This window comes from Typopeltis vanoorti, chromosome 9, assembly GCF_054136105.1.
Source record: "Typopeltis vanoorti isolate ZY-2024b chromosome 9, IOZ_Tvanoo_1.0, whole genome shotgun sequence".
NCBI classification, from domain to species: Eukaryota; Metazoa; Arthropoda; class Arachnida; order Uropygi; family Thelyphonidae; genus Typopeltis; species Typopeltis vanoorti.
Window position 1 is genome coordinate 50,379,086 of NC_143557.1, and position 24,052 is coordinate 50,403,137.

The window sequence follows — 24,052 nt, forward strand, 5'->3', positions numbered from 1 at the left end:
CTAATTTGCATAACAGAGTTCCACATAGTATTCTGTCAAATACATTTGCAAAATCCAGCAAAATCATTGTGTAGTCATTTCCTTTATTAAACTCAGCTGTTACTCTAATATAAAAAGTTAGTCAATTATAAGGCACGACCAACCCTTCACAAAGCCATGTTGACCATCATACAGTATCACATTTTTATCTACCCATTCTTGAATTAACTTTTTTTTACCACCACGCCCGAGATGCTGATTGGTCTATAATTTGTACTGAAGTATTAAAAACTCCCATATGCAAAGGAATTATTTTGCCCTCTTTCAATTCCACTGGAACTCTACCAGACCTGAGACTTAAATTAAAGAGAATAGTCAAATACACTGCCAGTTCCCTTGCACATTCTTGCAAAATCCTAGCTGATATCACATCTAGTCACACAGCTCTATTTCCAATGAGATTCTGCAACATCCTAAGAACCTCCAATTAATCCAATTCTGTTCCCACATTAGTGTCTGTCACATAGATTAAAGCAGTAACCTCACTAGGATGATATACCCTTGCAAAGTGGTCACTCAGTAACTCAACTATTTTATCTGCTTCTGTCTCCTTGTGACCATCATCACTCATTAAGATTAATCTTCCACAGTCATTCTTCCTCTTACTTGTCACATAACAAAAAGAACTCTTTGGGATTTCCTTTGGCCTGCTTGGCTAAATTCTTTTCATAATCTGATTTTGCCTTCCTTGACATGCTGGTCACCTTTCTTGCTGACCATTGTACTGTTCATGAGTTGACTGGTCTCCTTTCTCTTTATATATCCTCCAGAGCATTTTCTTCTTCTACAGCTCATGCTTAATGATATTACTCATTCATCTAACCTTTTAATCGGGTAGGCTAAGGGTTAACCTACCCGATTAACCCTGGTTAGCCTAGGTATACAATTTAATACTGCTTCCTCTAGATCAGCGCTTCCCAAATTGTGGACCGCAGCCCCCTTGGGGGGCCGTAAGTTTTCTTGAGGGGGCCGTGAAATAATGAAAACAAATTTTAAATGTTTTAAGACTAAGTGGTTCTTTTTTTTTTAATCTTAAAAAAAAAAACGTATTTAATTTTTATTATTTCTTTTTTGTTATTTTTTATATTTTAATGGAAAAATTAAACATTGGTGTTGGTTCACAAATTTTGCTTCCTGCGTATTTCGGCACTTAATGAATATTAGTAAATATATGCTTATTCAAATAGGTATTCAAAAGGTATTCTTATCAATACCTTTGAAGCACAAAAAAGCTTACAAATGCAAAATCTTGAATATAAATTGTACTGAATATAAATACAATAAATATTATAATATTACATGTCTGTATTATGATTTTTTTTTTGATTAGAGGGGCATGAAATATTTATATTTTTCCAAAAGGGGCCTTTACATCCATAAGTTTGGGAAGCACTGCTCTAGATGACCCTTAACTATATCCCATGCACTAATAACATCCTTACCGTGCCGTGTTGTATGCCATGGTACAGATTTAAGCTTTTTCCTAAGCATATCATAATCACCTGCATTGTAGTTCATCAAATACCCCTTCCTGATAGAATATTCCTCATGTTTTACAAGATCACAAGTCAAGGACCAGGTCCAATACTCTTCCACCCCTAGTCCCCTCCATCACATGCTGCCTTAAGTAATTATCTCTCAGCAGGTGTATAAATTCTATTTCCTTCCTTTCGTGTGATCTTTCTTCCTTCCAGTCTATATCTCCATAGTTGAAGTCCTCCATAATAATCACTTGACCTGTAACTCATACTAATTTGGTGAGGCATGTCTTCCAGATCACTGTGGAACTTCCTATAGCAACAACCAGCTGTATATTTTCTGTCTTACTGGCCTTGATTTCACACCAGATTGCTTCAAATTTATAAACACCCTACTGCCTGCCTCCTATTCTTTTTTGGCTGCAATTCATCTATCTTCCCTGACAATACTAAACCTTTCACATTCAATCTCTATAACCACATCATCATCTGTTGTTAGCCAAGTCTCACTAATGCCTATAACTTTTGGAGAGGCCTCACTATAAAAACTTCTACCTCTTGTTCCCGATACTTCTGGCATTAATATATAGAACCTGTAGCATCCATTTAATTTCCCACTCGCCTTTACGTTTTGAATTGCTTACGCTATTCAATGTTTTTACTTGAGATACTACATTCTTCGCTTGGTCATTCTCACGGTCACTCGCTTTATGGGTGCCTTCACACAAACTCACTTGCTTCCATCATAAATGCTTTAACCTCCCTACCGGCTAGGACGTCTATAGACGCCCAACTAAATCTGGATATGTTTCAGCCCACCTGTTTAAAGAATCTGGATAAGAAGTGCAATTTGACTGTCATGTCCATTAGAAGGTGTGATAAACCCTCACGCTGAAGAGAACGGTTAATCGGATTATCTCCCGTTCGTAGCTGCCTCTCAGTTGCCTATAACAAGAAACGGACTTTCTTGTTCCATGCTGGTGAACTGGATTTTAGTTATATACGATAGACTAAAAATAGAGAAATTATTTATATTTTTGTTTTCTCTTTATTGTACAGTACAATTTTAATTTCTGGACAAAATAAAGGTCTTGCATAATTTCTTCACTTAAATATTGCCTTACCTTGGAGAACCAATTTAATTTTTTATTTTTTTGCGCTAATTTTTTTCTAATCGCTTACTAGACAAAAGATTTTTCTTTGTTCTCGAAGAAATTAATTCACGATAATTATTTGAAATATTCTTTTAAAAAAAGAAAAGAAAACCGGCTGCTGACGTTCCAGATTATATTATATTTATTTTTGTACAAAACCATCGAAATCGAATAATACTTCACAGATTTCCTTTAGGACACGCTTGAGCAACTTTGCTTTATAGAGAATAACATGAAATTCTTTAATCATATTACTAAATGTTTTCTTCATGTTGTATAGTAATCTGTACTTTCACTTTCTTGGTTTCCTTGTATAATTGGTCATTACAAAATGAAATTAACAGTTATGATTTTAATTTATATTTTCTGCATAATTCAGATATTTTATTCTCCAATTTTTAAAGTAAGCAATACATTTGCTTATTTTTATCATTCAAAATATGTATATCAAATGTGAAATTTCATTTCCGTATTTTTACAATAGAATTGAACTTTATTTCGCCTCTGATAGTTTAACCCCCCCCCCCTGTTGCATTACTATCACACACCCGAAAACTGTTATGAAACATAGGTACAGTTTTTATTTAATTCGTTATATTTCTCTAGTAATTGTTCCACATATCTTTAATTTTTCGATACTAAAACTATGTGGTGATTATTATAAATTAGCAAATTATAAATCAGACAATATACATATTTCCTGATTATTATAAATCAGGAAATTATGTGATATTCGGATATAGGTGAAATTAATATTTAAAATCACTGTCATCCTTCAAATGCAATATCAGAATAAAGAAAGTGGAAAACCCGAAGTTTTGAAATACATTTCGAAAGCCCGCTCTCGAAATGTATTGGTCTACAGACTGGATTCTGAACACGCCAATGTTTCGTGATGTTATGACTGAAAAACAATTCAGTCTCATCATTAAGTATTTGCATTTTCAGAATAATGAGGAATATGATCAGCCAACACATTCTTGCCCAGTCCTCAACAAAATTTATGATTTTCTGATGAAAATCCATCAGAAATGTAGATCACTCTACATTCCTGAGAGAGACTTGAGTATCGATTAAAGCCTTATGCCATTCAAAAGTAGACCGAAATGTAAGCAGTATATTCCCAAAAAGAAAGCGAAATTTTTTATGCTTTGCGAATCGGAAAGTGGATATCTTTGGGATTTCAAACTTTATACGGGAAAGCAAATTGTAATTGAGCATGATAAATATTCGGATCTTCCCTTGTCGATGTGTGCAGTAATGCAGTTACTAGACCCTTTACTGGGGAAAGGTTACTGCATTATAATGGATAATTACTATATATGTGTCCTGAACTCGCTGATTTGCTTTTAGAGCATCGTACAGATAGTTATGGTACTGTAAATGCAAAAAGGCGAGATATGCCTCCAGATCTGGCTTCAGGAAAGCTATCGTAGGGGGAAATCCGAACTTATCAGCGAGGGAAAGTATTTGCACTACGTTGGAAAGACAAAAAAGATGTTTTTCTGCTGTCTTCCCTGCACAATCCATCAACGGAATCCATGGAGAAGCATGGTTTGAAGAAAGAAAAACCCATTGCTGTGTGTGCATACAACAACACTATGGGTGGAGTCGACAGGTGCGATCAGCAGCTATCATTCTACTCTGTAATGAGGAAAGAGCATAAAAATATTACAAAAAAGTGTTTGGACATGTATTGGATTTTGTTATTTGGAACAGTTTCCTCCTGTACAAGAAAAAATGTTTGTCTACCATAACATATCTAGAATACAGAATAGAAATAGCGAAAGCATTGCTGCATGCACATGCACCTTCTTCAGCAAGCAGAAAAACAGGAAATCCTGCCAGACATCTGAGGTTGAACGCTGCTAACTCCAACCATTATCCCGAAAATCTACCACCAACGGCTAATAAAAAAAAAAACCTGCACAGAAATATTATGTATGTAATAAAAAAAATATCAGAAAGGAAACAAAAATCTGGTGCCCTGAGTGTAAAACTGCTTTGTGTGTTTACCCTTGCTTCAAGGTGTTCCACGCTGTTCAAGAATTTTAAATTCTGAATAAAAAATGTTTGTTTTCAAGACCATCAAAACAGTCCTTTTCAGGACTACAATTATTGATAGAGGGATACCCGAATGCACTCTTTCTTTATCATCCTGAAGGCTAATTTTTAAGTTCTTTTTATGACAGAGAGAAACTGGAAAGAGTATTCCAGGTAAAGTAATTCATCAAAACAATAAAAAATAATGAAATAAAACCTACCCTATATATATATATATATATATATATATATATATAATGATAAGCCTTTTTATGTCATGTTTATCGAAACGTTTTGAAACTCAGGGGCTACCCTGAGTGTCGAGTCTTCAAAATTCGAGCCATCAGAATTCAGGGGTGGAACTCCCTTTCGAGTTATCACAATTGAAGGAGAACTGGCCTACCATCCTGGAACACGGGGGGTTGGGCATAGCCCCCCCTAGTTAATAAATGAAATATATAAATAATAACGGGAACATTTTCACCTTGCCAACACTCAACATTGATGTGATATGGGTTCCAAATTTCTTGTTTCGGAGATATATATATTACAAAGTTTTGTAATAAAAATTTCTGCTACAATGAAGTTTGGCAGAATCAACAATATTATTACTACCTTATTTCTGCTTCTCGTGTGGGAGAAAAACGGTAAAATGTCACTCTTATAATTATATGAGATGTTATAATGGCAAAAATAGTAAGAAAAAAGTCATTTGCACTTTCTCTTCAAAACACAAAGAAAGAACATTGTAAATTCAGCCAGTGGAAAAGAAAATACTACATATTTTTCTCCTGTTATCTGATTTTTTTTCTTGTAGTACAAAGAAGAAATCACTGCATATAACATGAAGTCTGCAGGAGGGAAAAAAATCTGAAAATTGGTTACATTATAACGAATAGAGAAATCATGTCAGAAAAATTATTCACGTAAGATTCTAATATCAGCAGACATAATATTTTCTTCTAGATTAGATATCTAAAGTAACTGAACCTTTGCTATTTCACACAAAAATGAATGGGTATGTTCCCCAAGTGATTTACGTTTGCAACAGTTGTCTTGCGAATGATTTATGAAATAAATTGTCTGAAATATCCACAGATTGATTATGTCTATACCCCCCCCCCCAAAAAAAAAGAAGATTATGAAACGCATATGCACCTTTTCTTTGAAAATAATTCAAATCCTCTTTTTGAAGGTATGATTTAATTTCTAATTTTTGATAATAAAAGTGAAACTAATCATTATAAATTAAGCAATTATTTTGGCATAAATAATGTATAAGGATGTAAACGAAATATCAGTATTTCTGTTAGGATATAGGTAATCAACAATCGAAAAGGAAACAAGACATTCTTGACATATTCTGCACTACAGCCTGGGGCACTTTAGTGTTCTCCCCTTTCTTCTCAATAGAACTGAAAGTAATAAGCCTTCAACTTTTCCTCCAGCTAAGAGGATATTACCAAGTATTTAGAAGACGTAGATTATTTCAGCAGCAGCAGAAGTAATATTTAGATTTTTTTTAAAATAAAACAAACACAAATAATACTACTGAACTTTCTTTTGTGTGGTATGCATTATAAACAATTTTGCATGGTGAAAATATAGCATATTATTTCTAAAATTTCACATAATTTCAGTGGACAGTAGAACAGCTGGTTTTTAGATTGCAAATAAATAGAACAGAATTAGAAGCTTCAGGATACAATCTGATTGCCGTATATCTTTTGTCAAAATGGTAAAATGAAGTAATTGATTTTGAATACTGTCTAGAAAAGCTTTCAAACCTGTATAGAAATTTAGAGTAGTTATGCAATTCAGTTCCAGGAGAGAATAAGGAGGGGGGGAAGCATTAGAAAATCTTCAAAATGAGCAAAAATGTTGAATCATTCCGTATATGATATTTTTCACATTGTATTTTCAACATATCTACGAGGTTATGCACTAGATATTATCGTAATATGCATAATACAAATAAATAAATAAATTATGAAGACGAAGAATCACTGCTAAAATATCATTGGATATAAATTTTTGATACCAAAAAGACACGATCGGAAACTGAGTAATGCAATTTAGCATTTTAACATTTTTTTTTATTTTGTCTTTATGAATAAAAAAAAAAATCGTTTCTAAATCTGAAATGTGATGATCCATATAATGCTATTTCGCTAGAAACGAAAGAAAAAGGACATTTATTTCAATAAATATTATTTAAAATTATAAATATTTGACATAATATTTTCAAAGCAAACATTTGAAAATTCGAAAAAAAAATTATTCAATTATTACACGTAAAGTGAAAGAACAATCAGTGCAACTCTTCCAGCGCACTGATTTGTAGAATAAAATACACCAAATTTACTATCACTAAATAGATTCGTTGCAAAAGCTGATCAGTGGTCATTTCAGGATTGATTTTTTTCACATATGTGAAATTCGTTTCAATTTTTGGGAAGAGACACAATAAATCATTTTAGAGGCAAGAAAGGTCAAATAACTTAGGACAGTAAATGAAATTCTAAGCAACACAAAAGACATAGGGGGAGGGGACACAAAGGTCACTGAGCAACAGTTAATCCACTAATGGCTATAGAATAGCCGTAACGAGATTAACGGCAGAGGAAGGTAATGGCATGATAAAAGGTAGAATGCCGACGAAGTTTTGATCCATGAAAAAAGCTAGGGAGTGTTGAATATTTCATCCACACCGGCCGGTTGGGAGGTTAAGTTTTTCTGAATTTGCACTTCAGCATGCTCTGTGAACAAAGCTCTCTCCAGACACCTAACACCAAAACCATTTAGATGCAGTCCATCAGCATTGTACAAATCCTTCTTTCCATCTAACAGAAACGACAGATCCACAAATTCTATATCATTCCTTTTGCATAATCAACATATATGCATTGGCTATCAATGCCCGCTTCCTCAGTTTGCCTCTATCATAGCATGATAGGAGGCTTACAATATCACCTTCTTGCTAATCAGTTTTGCCTCTTCTAACAACTCCTTTACATCCTCCTGTACAGAATACTTCTCGCCTCTCAAATCATTTGTACCAACCATTTCCTTCAACTTACCATTTTCCATTCTGATGGTGTGGCTAATATCGTGAATTTTTGCAGCCAAGAAACATGATCTTGTCACACTTTCGTTAAGTACTCCCCTTATCACCGAGTCTCCATACATAATTTTCTCCGTAACTTGTTTTTCTTGTTTGTTTCTTTATTTTTTCAGCCCAACTTAACTCTTGGCCCTTCTGCATTTCAATTTTGAAATTTGTTCTATGAAATATATAATTTTTTTTTTCTTCTTATATCATATAATTAATTTTTAATGCCAGGACAAAATAAGAAATCCCCGCATACTTTCTTAAGTTAAATATTCCTTCGCCTTTGAGAACCAATGTCATTATCAATTTTTTGTGCAAACTGTGTCAAATTATTTTATAAAGTGATGAAAATCAAAATCTTAAAAGTAACGGGTCACATACGTTTCCAAATTAAGTTTTGCTTATTTTTTATTCATAATCATAGTTAGATGAATACTTCACAGATAGTGTGAAGGTCTGTACTTTGACCATTTTGCTTTATAGAGAACAATATAAAAATCTTTATTCATATCACTTTATTTATACCCTTTATAATGTAATCTGCAGTTCTTTGCGCTTCAACTTCCTTGGTTTCCCAGTATAATCGCTCATTACAAATTGAAATAAACGGTTAGAAAGCTAATTATTATAAATATATATATATTCTGCTAGTTTAGATATTATGCACCAATTATTAAGTAGCATTACTTTCACTATGATTCATCATTCAAAGTATGTATAAGTGCATGTGTCAAAAGTGAAATTTCATTTCAAAATGTTTCACAGCAGAATTAAAATTATATTTTGCCTTTAATGACTAACCCCCCACAAGAGCACTCTCTCTCTCACACACACACAGCTCTGTAACATAACTGCACATTCTTTTTGTTTGAATTAGTTATTTTTTCAAAGTAATTATTATTATAAATTGGCAAATTTTGTATATGTTCTGATTTACCTTATTTCCTGATTATTATAAATCAGGAAATTATGCGATATTAGTAATTTGGAAAATTAATTTTAATAAACACTAATTCTACAGAAGCAATATCAGAATAAAATGTTTAGAACATTTGCTAATCAATCAGTAACATGAAAAACAACACCAGAAATTTCTGAATATAAGATATTAAGCTATTGCGTGAGGCATTTCACTGTGCCTGCTGGAACGTGTTCCTTTTTTTTTTTTTTTTTTTTTTTTTTGAATAGGTGATCAGTAAACTGCATTAGTTTACAGTCTGTTACTTGGGCTACAAGAAATATTAGCAAGTATATCCAAGACACTAGAATTTAGATCCCCACAACAAGGACCAACTTTTCATTTTTTTCATTGTGCCAATTGCTTTCTCTAAAGCCTCAAAAAAAATTCTTCCACTTCTACCTTAGTAGAACCTTCTGCGGGACCATAGGCACAAATAAGTCTCATTGTCCAGTTCCCCATTCTCATATTTGCACACATCACTCTACTTGAGACTGCCTGCCATTCAAGAAGATTAGCCTCGTTTATGGTGTATTGAATACTATGGCTACTCCTTTTCCTTGATTGTCATTGCCTGAATATAACATTTTGTATTTTTTGCTCAGAAAGAGCTCACCAGTTTTGGTCTTTTTTGTTTCAGTCACCCCTATTATGTCGATCTGGTACTTATCTAATTCCTCAGCTAGCTCCATTTCTTTGCCATTCAGGCATCTTATGTTGATAGTACCGATCTTCAATTCTGGTGATATTGAGTTGGGGTGCGTTTTAGGATTTGTTCCAGTAGCTGACTTTCCACTGTTCACCCTGGTTCCCTGGTCAAAACAGCAGGGGGGTCTTGTTTAACTGGGTGACGCCCCAGCCGACATGAAATTCTGTCATGTTGTACCATCATTTTATATTGTGGTTTAAGCCAATAAGAATACAATTTGGTCTGCTAAATCCTAAATTGCCAGGCCATCCTCATTCATTCAGTATCCAGGTGGATACCTAACAGGGTGTACCAGAAGGTGAGGATTGGACATTAGGTCAGAAGCCCTAGTCGGTTCTCTGCATTGCTTTAAAGGCTATGTGGAGGTCTCCTCTCATTTATACAACTTTGACCCTTAATTGATCTTTTAGGAGGAAAGATCAATTTTCCCACACCACAGAATAAATAGGTGTATTTTCATGGATGGCCCTCAGGGAGTTAAAGAAGGGGAAAAAAAAACATATAAACCATTTCTATGAAGCTAGTATATATACGGAGAAATATGTAAGAAAGTGAAGCAATGTAGATGTAGCTAAAAGGAAGTTTTTTCACTTGGCTATGCTACTAATTATAAATTTGTTTTAATCCTTCATCCAAGTATAAGCAAACAAAGTTTGTGGCTGAAGTATTTTCAGGACTGGGGCTGCAAAATCTAGATGTAGCTTAAAAATATCACAGAGCTTTACATCGATTTTTTTACAGAAGTCAAGTCCCATGAGAATGTTGTAAAAATAACTTGTTTGCCTCTGTAAATTTCATACTAGATATTTTTCTAAATAACCCTTTGGAAGTTAACTGTATATACTCCTTTAATAATAATATTTCAGAGTGTTAAAAAACAAGGCAATGTTTCGCACCGGAACTTTATGTAATAGCTCCACATGACGGTATAAGAAAGGTTGTTTATGATTTTTTTTGTGTATGAGAAAGACTTACAAGCTCTGCACGTAAACACCTCCGAAGTCAGTCAGAAGGGTTCAAACAACTTTCCGGTGGCCGGCAACTTACAATCAAAAGAAAGCAGGCTGAACTTGAAAGAAGATGAAAGAGTCATGCTTAGTTCTTTGGGGGTTACAAACTTCGTGCAAGGTCTCAGAGAAGGCATAATAAAAAGGGACAGAGCCAAGCATAGGAAGCTTCCCGGTTCCAAACGACTTCTAGGCCAGAGAGAGGGTTTCCAGAGGCCGCAGACAGAGCTCCCCGCTTCCAGCAGTTGCCAGAGAGGGGCTTCGCGGTTCCAGTCTAGAGAGAGAGAGAGCTTTGAGTTGCTGAAAGGAGAAGTTCCAATTGTCAGAGAAGGATCCCAGATGACAGCTGGCGGCAATTACAGTTTCTTAGAAGCGAGAGTTCAAGCTACTTGAGATGACAGTTGTCCAGGCATTTTCAGCGAACCAAAGCAGAGGAAAAAAGCGATGTAGTTACCCGAAGCAGCTTCGCTCGGAATTTTTTCTTTTCGCCATGGGAGAACAACATTTTGCTGGAGCTGTATGAGTACAACAGGTCGTTGTTTACAGCCCGCTATTCTTCCGATGAGATACTACTAAAGCCAAATTTCTTGAAAGAAGCTCGAGATCTGAGATGAAAGAACTGCCATAGAACTTTTATGGCAGTTCTTTAGTGAAAGACTTTTGACTGAATGTGCGATACAGAGCCTTTGTAATAATAAATTTAGTTTAATCCTTTATCCAAGTGTGAGCAAACAAAGTTTGCACCTGAAAGTATCTTCAGGACTGGGGTAAGGTGGTACAACACCTTACAACTTACAACACCTTCAGAGCCTCTGTAAGTTACACACTTTTGTATATTCCCTCTTATAGTTGTTATAGAAGTACGTTTAAGATTTTTGTTTAATAGTGAGAAGTGTCCTTAAGAGAGTCAATTGGCATGTTGGAAATTGATATCAAATTTGTAAAAATAACTCTAATCTCTTTGCAAGTAAACTAGAAGTTTAATGAGTTGAATTTGTAAGCAGAGAGTTAATAGGTTTTTGAGTTAAAGAGATTAATTAATGTTGAAGTAAAAAGGTTCTAATTTATGCTAAAGATTTTATAAATGGATAGAGAAAGAAATCTCCCTATTGTTTAATTCATGTATAATTTGTAAATAAATGTTTTGATTTTTTTGTTTAAGGAGTGCTGCCTGATTGTTTATTTTTACAACTGCATTGTTTGTAAATAAATCGGACTTGTGAGCAGGAAACTAAGTGAGATAGCAAAGCGTAAATTTAAGTAAAAGAATAGACCAGGACTGTTTGTGTAAAGTTTTATTGAAGGAATTTGTGTTAGAGAGAGAATTCTGATAGCCATATTATTGAGTTTTATGCTAAACTCAATAATATGGCTGGTTTAAATTAAATAAATTTTCTAGTATCTTAGGCTAAGACTCATAGAGCGAAGGGTAGATAAACATAGTACATAATAATGTAAGTAAGAAAGATTCAGAGAGAGAAAGCGCGCACAGCTAAATTAGAATAACGGCATAGAAAGAATTAGCTATTAAGAATAATGGTATACATGGTATAGAGAAAAAAATAAACACTTAAAATAAAAAGAAATTAACAGCATATGAATACAATGTAACGGCATTTATTTACAATGCCGCAGCATTCATTTACAGGGCAACTCATGTCAAAAGTGGTATAAGTTCTCATCACTTGCCTTAGTATCTTCCATAATACAAAGCATATCTCCGTGCAGACATGTATAATGCTATGCATTAAGGGAAGGGCCACTACCCAGATGGGTTCGGTCTTTTCCACCTTAGTATCACCACTTCTGGGTCTGGCTCCCACTGATGAGACCTCAATAAAGGTCGAAACTGGTCTGGGTAGTGGCCCTTCCCTTAATGCATAGCATTATACATGTCTGCAAGGAGATATGCTTTGCATCATGGAAGATACTAAGGCAAGTGATGAGAACTTATACCACCGTTGACACAAGTTGCCCCAGTCCTGAAAATACTTCAGGCACAAACTTTGTTTGCTTAGACTTGGATAAAGGATTAAACCAAATATATAACTGGTAGCATAGCCAAGTGAAAAATCTTCCATCAACTTATCTCTAATCCAGAGAATTTTAATAATAAGGTGTGACCTTTTGGCAACTGGTACAGGTAAATATGACTTGTCCATTACTTGCAACTTAGTATCATCACCTCTGGGTCTGGCTTCCACTGATGAGACCTCAATAAAGGTCGAAACCAGTCTGGGTAGTAGCCCTTCCCTTAATGCATAGCATTATACATGTCTGAAAGATGTGCTTTGCATTATGAGATATACTATGCCAAGTGATTAAAATTAAATCACTTGAATTTTATAAAAAAGTTATGGATCATCTCCTGAAATGCATTCAACAGGTTCATCTTACCACATTCTGATGAGATGCTTTCCTTTAGAACAATACACCTGCTCACAAAGCTGCAAATATGCTTCACTTTTTGACATACAAATGTATCATCCCCTTACTCACCAGATTTATATTCTCTGGACTAGTTTCTAATGCTCAAGTTGAAAATTAAACTGAAAGGACATCGATTTGCAGATGTTCCAGCCATCCAAAAAGCTGTAGCTGATGAATTAAAGGTAATCAAAACAAGCAGAATTTTCTGCGGCGCTCTGATAACTGTACGAACACACAAAAGTCTGTATAGACACCAATGGATCATATTTCAAATAACAAATGTTTTATTTATCTTTCTCTCGTGTTTTTGATTTTTTATAATTTTTGTTCTGAACCTTATGGAGAGCACTGTATAAGAGAAAAATTAGAGGAAGACTTCCGAGAACAGCAGTTTGGTTTTAGAAAAGGGTAATCAACTGTTGAGCAAAAATTTGATTTTTGCTTTAAGAGAAATGATGGAAAGACCCTGAGAATGTGGGAATAGCCTATTCATGGTATTTCTTGATTGATATGAATGTTTAAGTGAAAGAATATCAATTAAGATCGTGGGAGTAAACATGACTCTCATTGAGGTGAACAGTGATTTAATATTTGTGAGCAGTTTTAATAATATATAACAGGATAATATTTGAATGAAGTTTAACTAGCCAAATTTTTGGTAATTATTGTGAGATTTGAGAGTGCAAAATGCACAGATGCTATAGAGGCTCATCCTCTGAGAGGGAGATTTGTCTCCTCTGTATAAAAAGACACTAAATAATTAAAGTGTGAGAATATATAGAACGAAGATGGTGATGTTTTGATGGATTAAGGAAATATATTTTCCTAGAGATGGCTAAGGGGGGATTAGTTACTAGTTTTAAGTTAGTGTGTAAGTTAATTTTAAGTTAGGTTAAGGAGTGGATCATGAAATTATTCCTTAAAAGCAGGATTTAATTCAGAGTCTTTCAGAGTTATTCATTCTTTCAGAGCCATTTAGAGCCTTTCAGAGTAAATTCTAGTGACCTAGCCTAGGCTAGTGCATGTATTGACCAGAGTGTGTGCAGGAACTACGCAGGTCTGTAGATTTACTAATAGTGGCAAGTGCATGAACTGAACAACTTTAGGTTCATGTACCAAATGCAATTAAGCACACTGCCAAGAGAGTCCGAACCTATTTTCTAATAGTGAAAGTTGGGGTGTTGAACCTCAAGGTTGATGCAATTGTATACTGTAAGAGAGCACTAGTGAAACTCAAGATGAATGAAATTGTATAAGGAAAGAGAGTATTATTGTGGGTGTTGAACATCAAGGTTGTTGCAATTGTATACTGTAAGAGAACACTAGAGTGAGCACTAGTGGAACTCAAGATAAATGAAATTGTATAAGCAAAGAGAGTACTATTGTGGGTGTTGAACCTCAAGGTTGATGCAATTATATACTGTAAGAGAACACTAGAGTGAGCACTAGTGGAACTCAAGATAAATGAAATTGTATAAGCAAAGAGAGTACTATTGTGGGTGTTGAACCTCAAGGTTGATGCAATTGTATACTGTAGGAGAACATAACCTGATGATAAAGATTACAGGTTAGTTTTACCCTACTGATGACTAGTCTTTGCGATAGTAATCCTGCTCAGTACGAGAGGAACCGCAGGTTCGGACACTTGGTACATGTGCTTGGTCGAGTGACCAGTGGTGCGAAGCTACCATCCGTGGAATTATGACTGAACGCCTCTAAGTCAGAATCCCGTCTAGCCACTGCAACGATACCATTCGTGCCTCGCGCGTTAAAAGGCAGTGCTAGCCGGAGTTGCTTTCGTACCGTCATGGTGCGATCGCTCTGGCAATGAGGCCACTAGAACGGAAGCATCAAGACAGCCGTTGAGACTATGCGGCAGCTGCTTCCTATGCCGCACCATTCAGGTGTGACGTGCGGGCACCAAATCGTCCGCAGACGACCTAGGTACTGGTCTGGGTGTCGTGCTTAGAAGAGCAGCCACCATACTGCGATCTATTGAGACTCATCCTCTGCCATCATTAGCCGAGATACGGCTAATGAGAAAGAATAAACAGCCGTGTTTGCAGATGATGTAGCAGTTTGAGCACATTCAGAAGGTGGGTTACAGAAGAAACTGGACTAATGGATCAGTGTGACAGAACTATGGGTTATACATTAATAGAATGAAGAGTGAGAGCATGGTTTCAAACTGACAGAAAATGTAAATGAGCTAATAGTGTTACACTCAATGGGTAAGTCTTGAAGAGTACTGAAAACTTAAAATACCTGGAAAGTATACTTTCTAGTGATGGAAGTTTAGACCAGGAGATAATGAGTTCACCAAATCTTTTTTTTAACAGTGCAATGCAAGTAGTCTACTTTGAGGTACCGAGGTCCCATAATCCAAGATTTTGATCAATAGAAGCTATTTTTCTGTCCATCTTGACTTATGCAGCAGAGATCCAACAGACATGAGCAGAATACATGCAACAAAAATGAGTTGAGAAAAAAACACATCCAGAAATGAGTTTTAAGGACGTTGGTAAAAACAAGTAAAGACTGTCCTATCTAGGTGGTGCACCCTTTATGGGCAACTGTAGGTGGCCTAGAATGTAAGGTGTAATCTAGGCCACCTACAGTCGCCAACAGAGGGCGCACCACCTAGATAGGACTTTTAGAGTCACTCACGTGGCATGATTAGCTTGGTATTGTGTGGTATTTGTGTATATGTTACATTAGTTTTTTTGTAATCCCTGAATATGTCTCAGTGACTGAGACGAAATATAGGAAGTATTAAAAATCTTTAATCCTTTTCGAGTGCTGTATACAATCCATTAAGCCTCCAACAAGATTAAGACCACGGAAAAGTGAAGACGAGATAAAAGATCTAGAGGAAAAAAAAGAAAGAAACCTGAATTGATCAGCCAACCTATTAATTGGCCAGCCAACACGTTATTCATCTCACCACTTTCATCATATTATATCACAAAATCTTAAAACAAAAACTTAAAAACAGTTTTAAAGTAAATGGAATATTACTCATCATCATCATACGTGTCAAGGATTTAGGCCTAGTATGGCCTGTTCCGGCCTTAGAAGTCATCGTTGAATCGTTTAAGAGGACATCCTGGTTTTCTTTTTCCTAATGGCTTGTACTTTAAGGCTTGTTTTGGTAATCTTTCTGTTTTCATTCTTTGAACGTGTTCAAAGAATGAAAACAGAAAGATTACCAAACAGAAAGATTACGTGTTCCATCCATGTTTATATTTTTTAATTTTTTCAATTACTGGTTCTTGGTTTAATTCTTTCATAATATCTTCGTTTCTTTTGTGATCAAATAGGGTATACTTTGCAGTTTTTCTCATGAACTTCATTTCTGCTGTTGTTAATCTTTGTCTTTTTGTTTTATTGTCCAGATTTCGCTTCCATACATTAAGACCGGTGGGGCTAATGTATTGTATACTTTTAGCCTGGTTTGTTTTTGAACTAGGTTTGGTTTAAATATAGAGTTAATTACTCCTGTTATTTTTAAATATTTTGCAATTTTTATGTTTATATCTTTTTCATTTTCATAAGTGATCATACATCCTAGGTAGTTAAATGAATTCACCTGTTCTAAGATCTTGTTATCTAATACTATTTTAGTTCTTGCTGGATCTTGTCCTTTAAAGGCCATAGTTTTTGATTTTTTCCGTTGATATTATCATACCATAATCTTTGGATATCTCATTTAGATTTAAAATAGCTTTCTGTAAGTTATCTTCAGAATTTGTAATTATTTGGTCGTCTGCAAAGAGGAGAGTGTTTAAGTTAACTGCAGGTGAAAGTTTAATTCCTTGATGTAAATTTTTACTCCATTTTATTATTATTTCATTTAAGTAGATATTAAAAAGAGTTGCTGAGAGGGGACATCCCTGTCGGACCCCTTGGTTTATCTCTCTTGTATATGATAGCTCATGATTTAATCTTATTATAATCTTATAGCTCATGATTTAATCTCTCAGGGGACCCTGTAACCCCTAGAGAGAGCGCGTCCCCTGGGTGGCGGATAGGGGAGTCCACCATGTGTGTGTATATATATATATGGTGGGGTGGTCCGAATATACTGAATAAGGACTCGTGGACCAACAGGGCCATAAGGGGCAATCATCTTGATTGTAAGGGAAGCGGCACTCCCATGGACCCCTAGCTGGATCTATCCTCTCCTTCTTCTACTTTGAGGAAGACCCACTTACTTTAATCTTTCCTATAAGGCCTTATCAGCCAACTCTTCTTACTTTATGACCCTTGTGCTATTAGAGTACTCGAGGGCCATGGGGTCTTTTCATTTCTGGCCTTAAAACTATGTCCTCTCTATAATATAAACCTTACTATATTTCTTCTATAATCTACCCTTTCCCCTTCAATATACCCTATTCCTCCTATGGGTTTAAATTCGGAAGAAGGCGAGTTCAGAAGCCTTAAGGTAGCAGCCCTACCACTGAACTATTCCATCGTCAGGCTAGTCCCCTGACATGGAGAACATAACCATACTTGTAAGCTGACAGAAAAAGTTAATCGGATTGAATCTGTGGGAAACGACCCTGGAATGGAAAAGGGAAAACGAAAATGGAAACGACAAAATATAATACACATAGCAAACTGGAATGTATGAGGAATAGCATATAAAGAAATAGAATTAGACCAGTTATTAAATGAAAGAAATTTTAAAATAGCAGTAATCACTGAAACAAAAAAGAAATTAAAAGGAACTATGAGAACTAAAAATTTTAATGTGATATACAGTGGAGTCGACAGAGACCAAAGAGCACAAGCAGGAGTCATGATTTGGATTCATAACTCCCTTTCAAAACAGTTAAAACATTATAAATTATGGAATGAAAGAATAATAGAAGCTAGAATAAAAATAGATAGAGGCTGTTAAACAATAATTGGTTTATATGCCCCAGAAGAAGGAAGAGAACAGGATAATATTGATTTTTATAATCAGCTACAAAACATATATAATAAAATAAATAAAAATGATTACATAATTTTAGCAGGAGACTTAAATGCAAGAATTGGAAACACGAAAATTAATAATATGGAATATTACTATTAAAAAAAAATGGAATCAGTGAGCATTTAAACTGATGAAGCTCCACTCAAAAAAAAAAAAAAAATCTACAGCAAAAGATAAAAAGCCTAATGTGCTGAATTCTATCAAGATGGTGAAAGGTGCAAGTTTACGCTAGTTACTTCTTTTCCAATAACTGAAAAGTCATTCACGTGGCATACACATCACATGACTGACGTCACTAGAAGTGATGCTATTCTGGTTATGACATTCACGAAGAGTAGCATTTCTGGTAGTGTTGTGCATGTTTTAGTCAGTCAGAGATACTTTGATTCCAGTGTCTGTTTCTTAATATATTTATTAGAGCCTCCATAGCTCAGTCAGCAGAGATGAAGCCCTTTGGTCAAAAAGACTAAGTTCAATTCCTGTCCTTGATGTAATGAACCTTAATCTGGTCTCTTTCGACTAAAGGTGAGTTAGCCAGTCTCATGTGGAGGTAGAGGGTTTTTCATCACTCTGTTTTCCTTAAACAGGAAAATCAACCCGTGAACACAGCGATCTACAGTTATAAAATACATACTTAATCCCTCATTAGGAGGGCTCAACCAGTCCTAAATGATGGCCGAGGAACAAGGGAACCCCGCATGAATAAATAAAAAAAATAAAAAATAATTTTTTTTATGCTATGAATGGGAATTTTTTAAATTTTTATGATGAATGTGGTATTACTAATAAATTTCTTTTGTGCTTTTTGCTGACTGCTTATGTTATTGGTATTGGAGTACTATTGTGCCTAGTTTCATATGCTCTGCTACGTGATTTTTTCTCTCTGAAGAATGGGACTTATCGGCCATTCTTAGCATGAACTCACTCTTACTGGATTTTGACAGTATTTATGGGTGTTTTTGTGTCAGGACAGGTGATATGCTCAATGAACGTTTAAAGGTCAGATTAACTATTGAGGTACGTAGACCAGATGCATTTGGTAGAATATCATTATTACGGGCAACTCCAAGGAGTCCTTAGACTCATCGAGGGAGACCCTAACATCATGTCAAGAGCAACTATTCAACATTCACACAGTATCTATCATACTTCGCCTTGACCTCTCATTCACAGTCATGGCACCCACAACAGACTCTGGAAGCTTATTCCACTCATTCATCTCTCTCCAAGTAAAAAACCTAGCTCTAACACCCTTGCCCAGTTTCCATGGATGGCCCCTAGTCCTCCCACCACCAGTCCTGTTCTGAAAAATATCTTCTGAATTAATCTTATAGAAACCCTTCAGTAATTTGAATGTCTCAATCATATCCCCCCCTCTTCTGCCTATCAACCAATTTCTGCAACCCACAAATCTTCAACCTGTTCTTATAAGGTTCACTCCATAGTCCTCCCACCACCAGCCCTGTTCTCAAAAATATCTCCTGAATTAATCTTATAGAAACCCTTCAGTAATTTGAATGTCTCAATCATATCTCCCCCCCTCTTTCGCCTATCAACCAATTTCTGCAACCCACAAATCTTCAACCTGTTCTTATAAGGTTCATTCCATAGACCTGCTATCATCTTGGTCACTCATCTCTGGATCCTCTCTATCAAGAAGAAACCCTGGCGCCCAAAACTGGGCATAATAGTCTAGACAGGGTCTTATCAAGGCTCGATACAGAGGAACAATAACTTGCTTGTCTCTGCTCATTAAAGTATTCTTCAGTAACCAAGTGATTTGATGGGCTGATTTAGCCACTTTTGCAATGTGCCCACTAAACTTCAACTCCCTATCTACCAATACTCCCAAATCCCTGGCCTCACCAATCTCCTGGAGTAAAGGTCCACCAATGTGGAATACTGCTGCTAATCTTTTCACCCCAAAATGCATAACCTTATATTTTGCCACCTTAAATTGAAATCCATTCTCATATTTGTGTGTACAGGCTTAAGTGCTGTGAGGACATCATGTTGAAGGCTTAATGGACTGTATACAGCACTGAGAAAGGATTAAAACAGAATTTAATTCTTCCTATATTTCATCTCAGTCAATGAGACATCTTTAAGGATTACAAAAAAACTAATGCAACATATATACAAATAACAAACAATACTAAGCCCAACAACGTGGGTGACACTAAAGTCCTATCTAGGTGGAACACCCTGGAATGTAAAGTGGGACCTCTAGTGATAAGGGTTTCTCAAATCTTAGGAAGCTTAATGCAACCATATTTGTTAAGATTTGGTTGATTACTGAGAGCTGCTGCTGATTCTAAGAATAATCTCTCATTTTTGAATTTGCTGTGGTGGAGCATGGTGGTTTTTCCCCAATGAGATCCTGTGGGTTGTATCCAAGACATGGTCAGCAAGGCCTGACCGACCATAGTCGTGGTTGCAGATGTATGACTTATATTCCTCCAGGCGGATGGTAGTTGATCTTGAACTGCAAACTTGCTACCCTTATCCGCTCTACAAAAGATCAGCTCCCCCCTCTCTCAGTACCTGGAGTCGATAAAGTGTCCTGTTCCTGTAAATTGGTGTACTTTGGCACAGACAGTCAGATCAGCTACTACCTGCTTGGAGGAACATAAGTCATACATCTGCAACCACAACTGTGGTCAGTCAGGCCTGGCTGACCGTGTCTTGGATACAACCCACAGGATCTCATGGAAAAAAAACACCATGCTCCACCACAGCAAATTAAAAAAAAAAGAGACTATTCTTAGAATCAGCAGCAGCTCTCGGGAATCAACCAAATCTTTACAAATATGGTTGCATATTCCTAATATTTGGGAAACACTTATCACCAGAGGTCCCACTTTACATTCCAGGCCACCTACAACCGCCCTTAGAGGGCGCTCCACCTAGATAGGACTTTAATGTCACCCATGTGGTTGGGCTTAGCAATGTTATTTGCATATATGTTACAATAGTTTTTTTGTAATTCCTGAAATGCCTCACTGACTGAGACAAAATATAGGAAGAATTAAATTCTGTTTTAATTCTTTCTCAATGCTGTATACAATCCATTAAGCCTCCAACATGAAAATTCTCATATTATATGAGGTTCTTGTTAACCATATTTCTGATATAGGCTTTTTAGTATACTGTTGTCAGTATTTCTGTTAAAAAGAGGTGACACATTAATTCAATTTAAAGTTAACCTGACTTAAAAGTCAGGTTAACTTTAAATGGCAATAAGGCAGAATGTTAGTTCTCATAATGGAACCTGCATTTCTGGTAAAGGCTATTTTTTTCCCTGCCCCTGCAAAAATTTAAGAAATTTTTGTACATAATTTCTTTAATTGTATGCTATGCCATTAGGAAAAGAAAACCAGGACGTCCTCTTAAAAAATTCAACGATGACTTCTAAGGCCAGATCAGGCCACACTAGGCCTAAATCCTTGATATGCATGATGATGTATGCTATGTCAATGCTCTCCATTAGTGTTATAGTGGGTATGGTGCTATGGGTAATATATGGTCAAACATGCTTGCTTTTTGTAAGTATTGTACTTCGATTTTTTTTTGCAATCCCATTATCCCTTACATATTTGGCTAAATAGCTTAAGATTGTTTGAAACCTGATTAAATCTTTGGCAGGTTGGTTAATCCTATGCACAGTCTGCACATCTGCCTATTGTGTGTGTGTGTTCTCCTAGTTGGTTTGCCTATTTTGCAGAATGAAACATCCTGCCATCCCCATATGAGACTGACTCCCTCACCTTCATTTAAAAATCCAAAATGTCAAAATTGAATAACTATATAGATATGGAGGCTCATTTTTGTTGTCTATTTTGTTCATTTTATGATAAGGTATTCATTACTGTGTGTGTTTTAGAGTGTGCTATGTGGGTTTTTTTATGTCATTTTAATTTTGATATTTTTTTTTATCTGCATTGTATCTTCTTTAATTTTGATATTGCTTTTTTTCATATGCATCATCTCTTATTTAATTTTAATTTTTTATCTGCATCATGTCTGTATTTGCATATGACTCACTGAAATGCGGTTTGGTCGTTTTCTCAGCTTTAGAAATACAATCAGCTACTTCAGTTTAATTTGAAATGTAGTCTTAGACAATTGGAATGACATTTGATGTAGCTACCCTGAAGTAATAATTAAAAAATATAAACACGTATAAACAAAACACACTATCAAGGCTATTTTGTTTACACAACAAAATAGCAACATAATAGCAATATCATAATAGCAATAACTGGAATAGGATTCTATTTCAGTTACAGTACGCGAGAAAAATAACTGAACTTCAATTAAAGTTATAACGGCAGATGAAAATGGCCAAGTCATGACTGCTGAAACCCGGATTTTAAATACCGCATATAAGCAATCAGACCACAAAACACAATACCCGGACAGGAAGGAATCAATCGACCGTGAGATGCGGTGATTGATTCATTCATTACCCTTGGGGGGTAATGGATGGCAGTGCTGTAGCCAATGAAGTTCTAACTGAGGCTCGGCTATTGCTGTTACCCTCCTGCCATGATCAGAGCTTTAATTGCTCAATAACACCTTATCCTACACTGTCCTCTACAGATAACGGGGAATATGAAAAGCATTCTTGCTTCGCCCCTTTAAGCCAGTCCTTATAAGGACACAATACCCAACGATGTCATATAAACAACTAACAATCAACACTTAAGTAGTCTGCACATTATCGTGTGTAAAGCAAATAACGTCAATTTGTTTTTCAATGGTTTTCATTTGCCTAAGTCCATTACAAAACAATAACTGCAGCTAGGTAAAAAAAAAATTCATTTTTGGCCACTCATGTATACTTAAAAAAAGTAAAAAACTTAAACAATAAATGACAAGCATTTTCATATTTGGGTCTATTTAAAATTGGAGAAGGCAGAGAGAAGTAACTATGATTTCTATGAAATGAAATCAACAACAATAAGTTCACTCACAATCGATTAGTAATAAAGAATCACTTCCACAATTTGCTCTAGTTAATTCACACTGTACATTTAACGATGGCATAATGCAATTTGATTCGGCTTTTATTAATCTTTCGGGTATTTAGATATAGCGAATTTACTAATTTACTTCACGGTAAAGAATTCCACAATAAAATCAACTTACTTTCTCAGAACACCGGGTTTAATTCAGCTATAACCATGATAGTAAAATGATAACGAACATTACATATGATTCAGGGCAAATATTTTTTGTTAAAAAGTAACATACAATGCTTTCCTAATGAAAAGAACAAACTTGAACTCATTGACTAAAAACATATTTTCAAATCACATAACAACAAAATCCGAAACTACATTGCTAAACAACCTCCATGATTTTCAAGGGGTTTCCGAAGTAAACTGCACGGATAGCACTTCGTTTTTCCCGATACTACTGCCCTCTATTGGACAAAATTATTTCTTCTTTCCTATATTTCAAATTAAGTGGTACCTGTAGTTAATTTTATGGAATTTTCATTTTTCCTTTTTTTTTTTTTTTTAATGTAGTCGAGTTAACACTGACGTTTTTAAGGCTGGTGTTATTTTACCTTTTTGAAAAATTAAGTTTAACTTAATTTTTCACAAAGTTTAACTTTCCAAGACCGGATATAGTTCGCCTTAAATCTGCAATTTATTCCTTGAAGTTATTATTAAATTTGCCCACTATTTGCTCGTTACTTAAACCATGTTTGGCAAAATTCTGAATGACAGTCATTCAGTCAGGTGGACGTGGTATTTTCTTGCATGTTTTGATGATCATTGTCCATGTTTATTTAATTTTTGCTTCATTTAATTTAATTTTATTGGCATAATAATTACGTTTAATTCGGAGTATTTCTGATTAAAGTTTATTTCTGTATTGTGTATATTCACTTTTGAAGCATTACATGTGTTTCTTTTTAGCATGTGTGCAATAGATGGTCTTTTTTTTTGTATATTTTAAGTAATGTGTTGTCATTTAATCATGGAAATGAATCCCTACTGGGTGTAATCTTTATGTTCCAGATAGCTTTCTTGTATATACTAAGCATCAATTTCACGAAGGATCATATAATTCTTCCGGATTATCGCATTGCATTATAAGATTCTAAGGGTTTTCGTAATTTCTTCATCG

At 35.3% G+C, this 24,052-nt stretch overlaps 1 protein-coding gene across 5 annotated transcripts in view; it reads right to left on the minus strand.

Annotated features, from left to right (window-relative positions):
• LOC150103030 (uncharacterized) overlaps window positions 1–23,292 on the minus strand; it is a 458,183-nt gene extending 434,891 nt beyond the window's left edge. For 3 of the 5 annotated variants that reach the window (XM_090398173.1, XM_090398177.1, XM_090398174.1), the window contains exon 1: window positions 23,063–23,292. The gene's annotated coding sequence lies outside the window, so the exon portion shown is untranslated. The other 2 variants (XM_090398175.1, XM_090398176.1) reach the window with 2 other exon arrangements.
• Window positions 23,293–24,052: the final 760 nt, after the last annotated feature.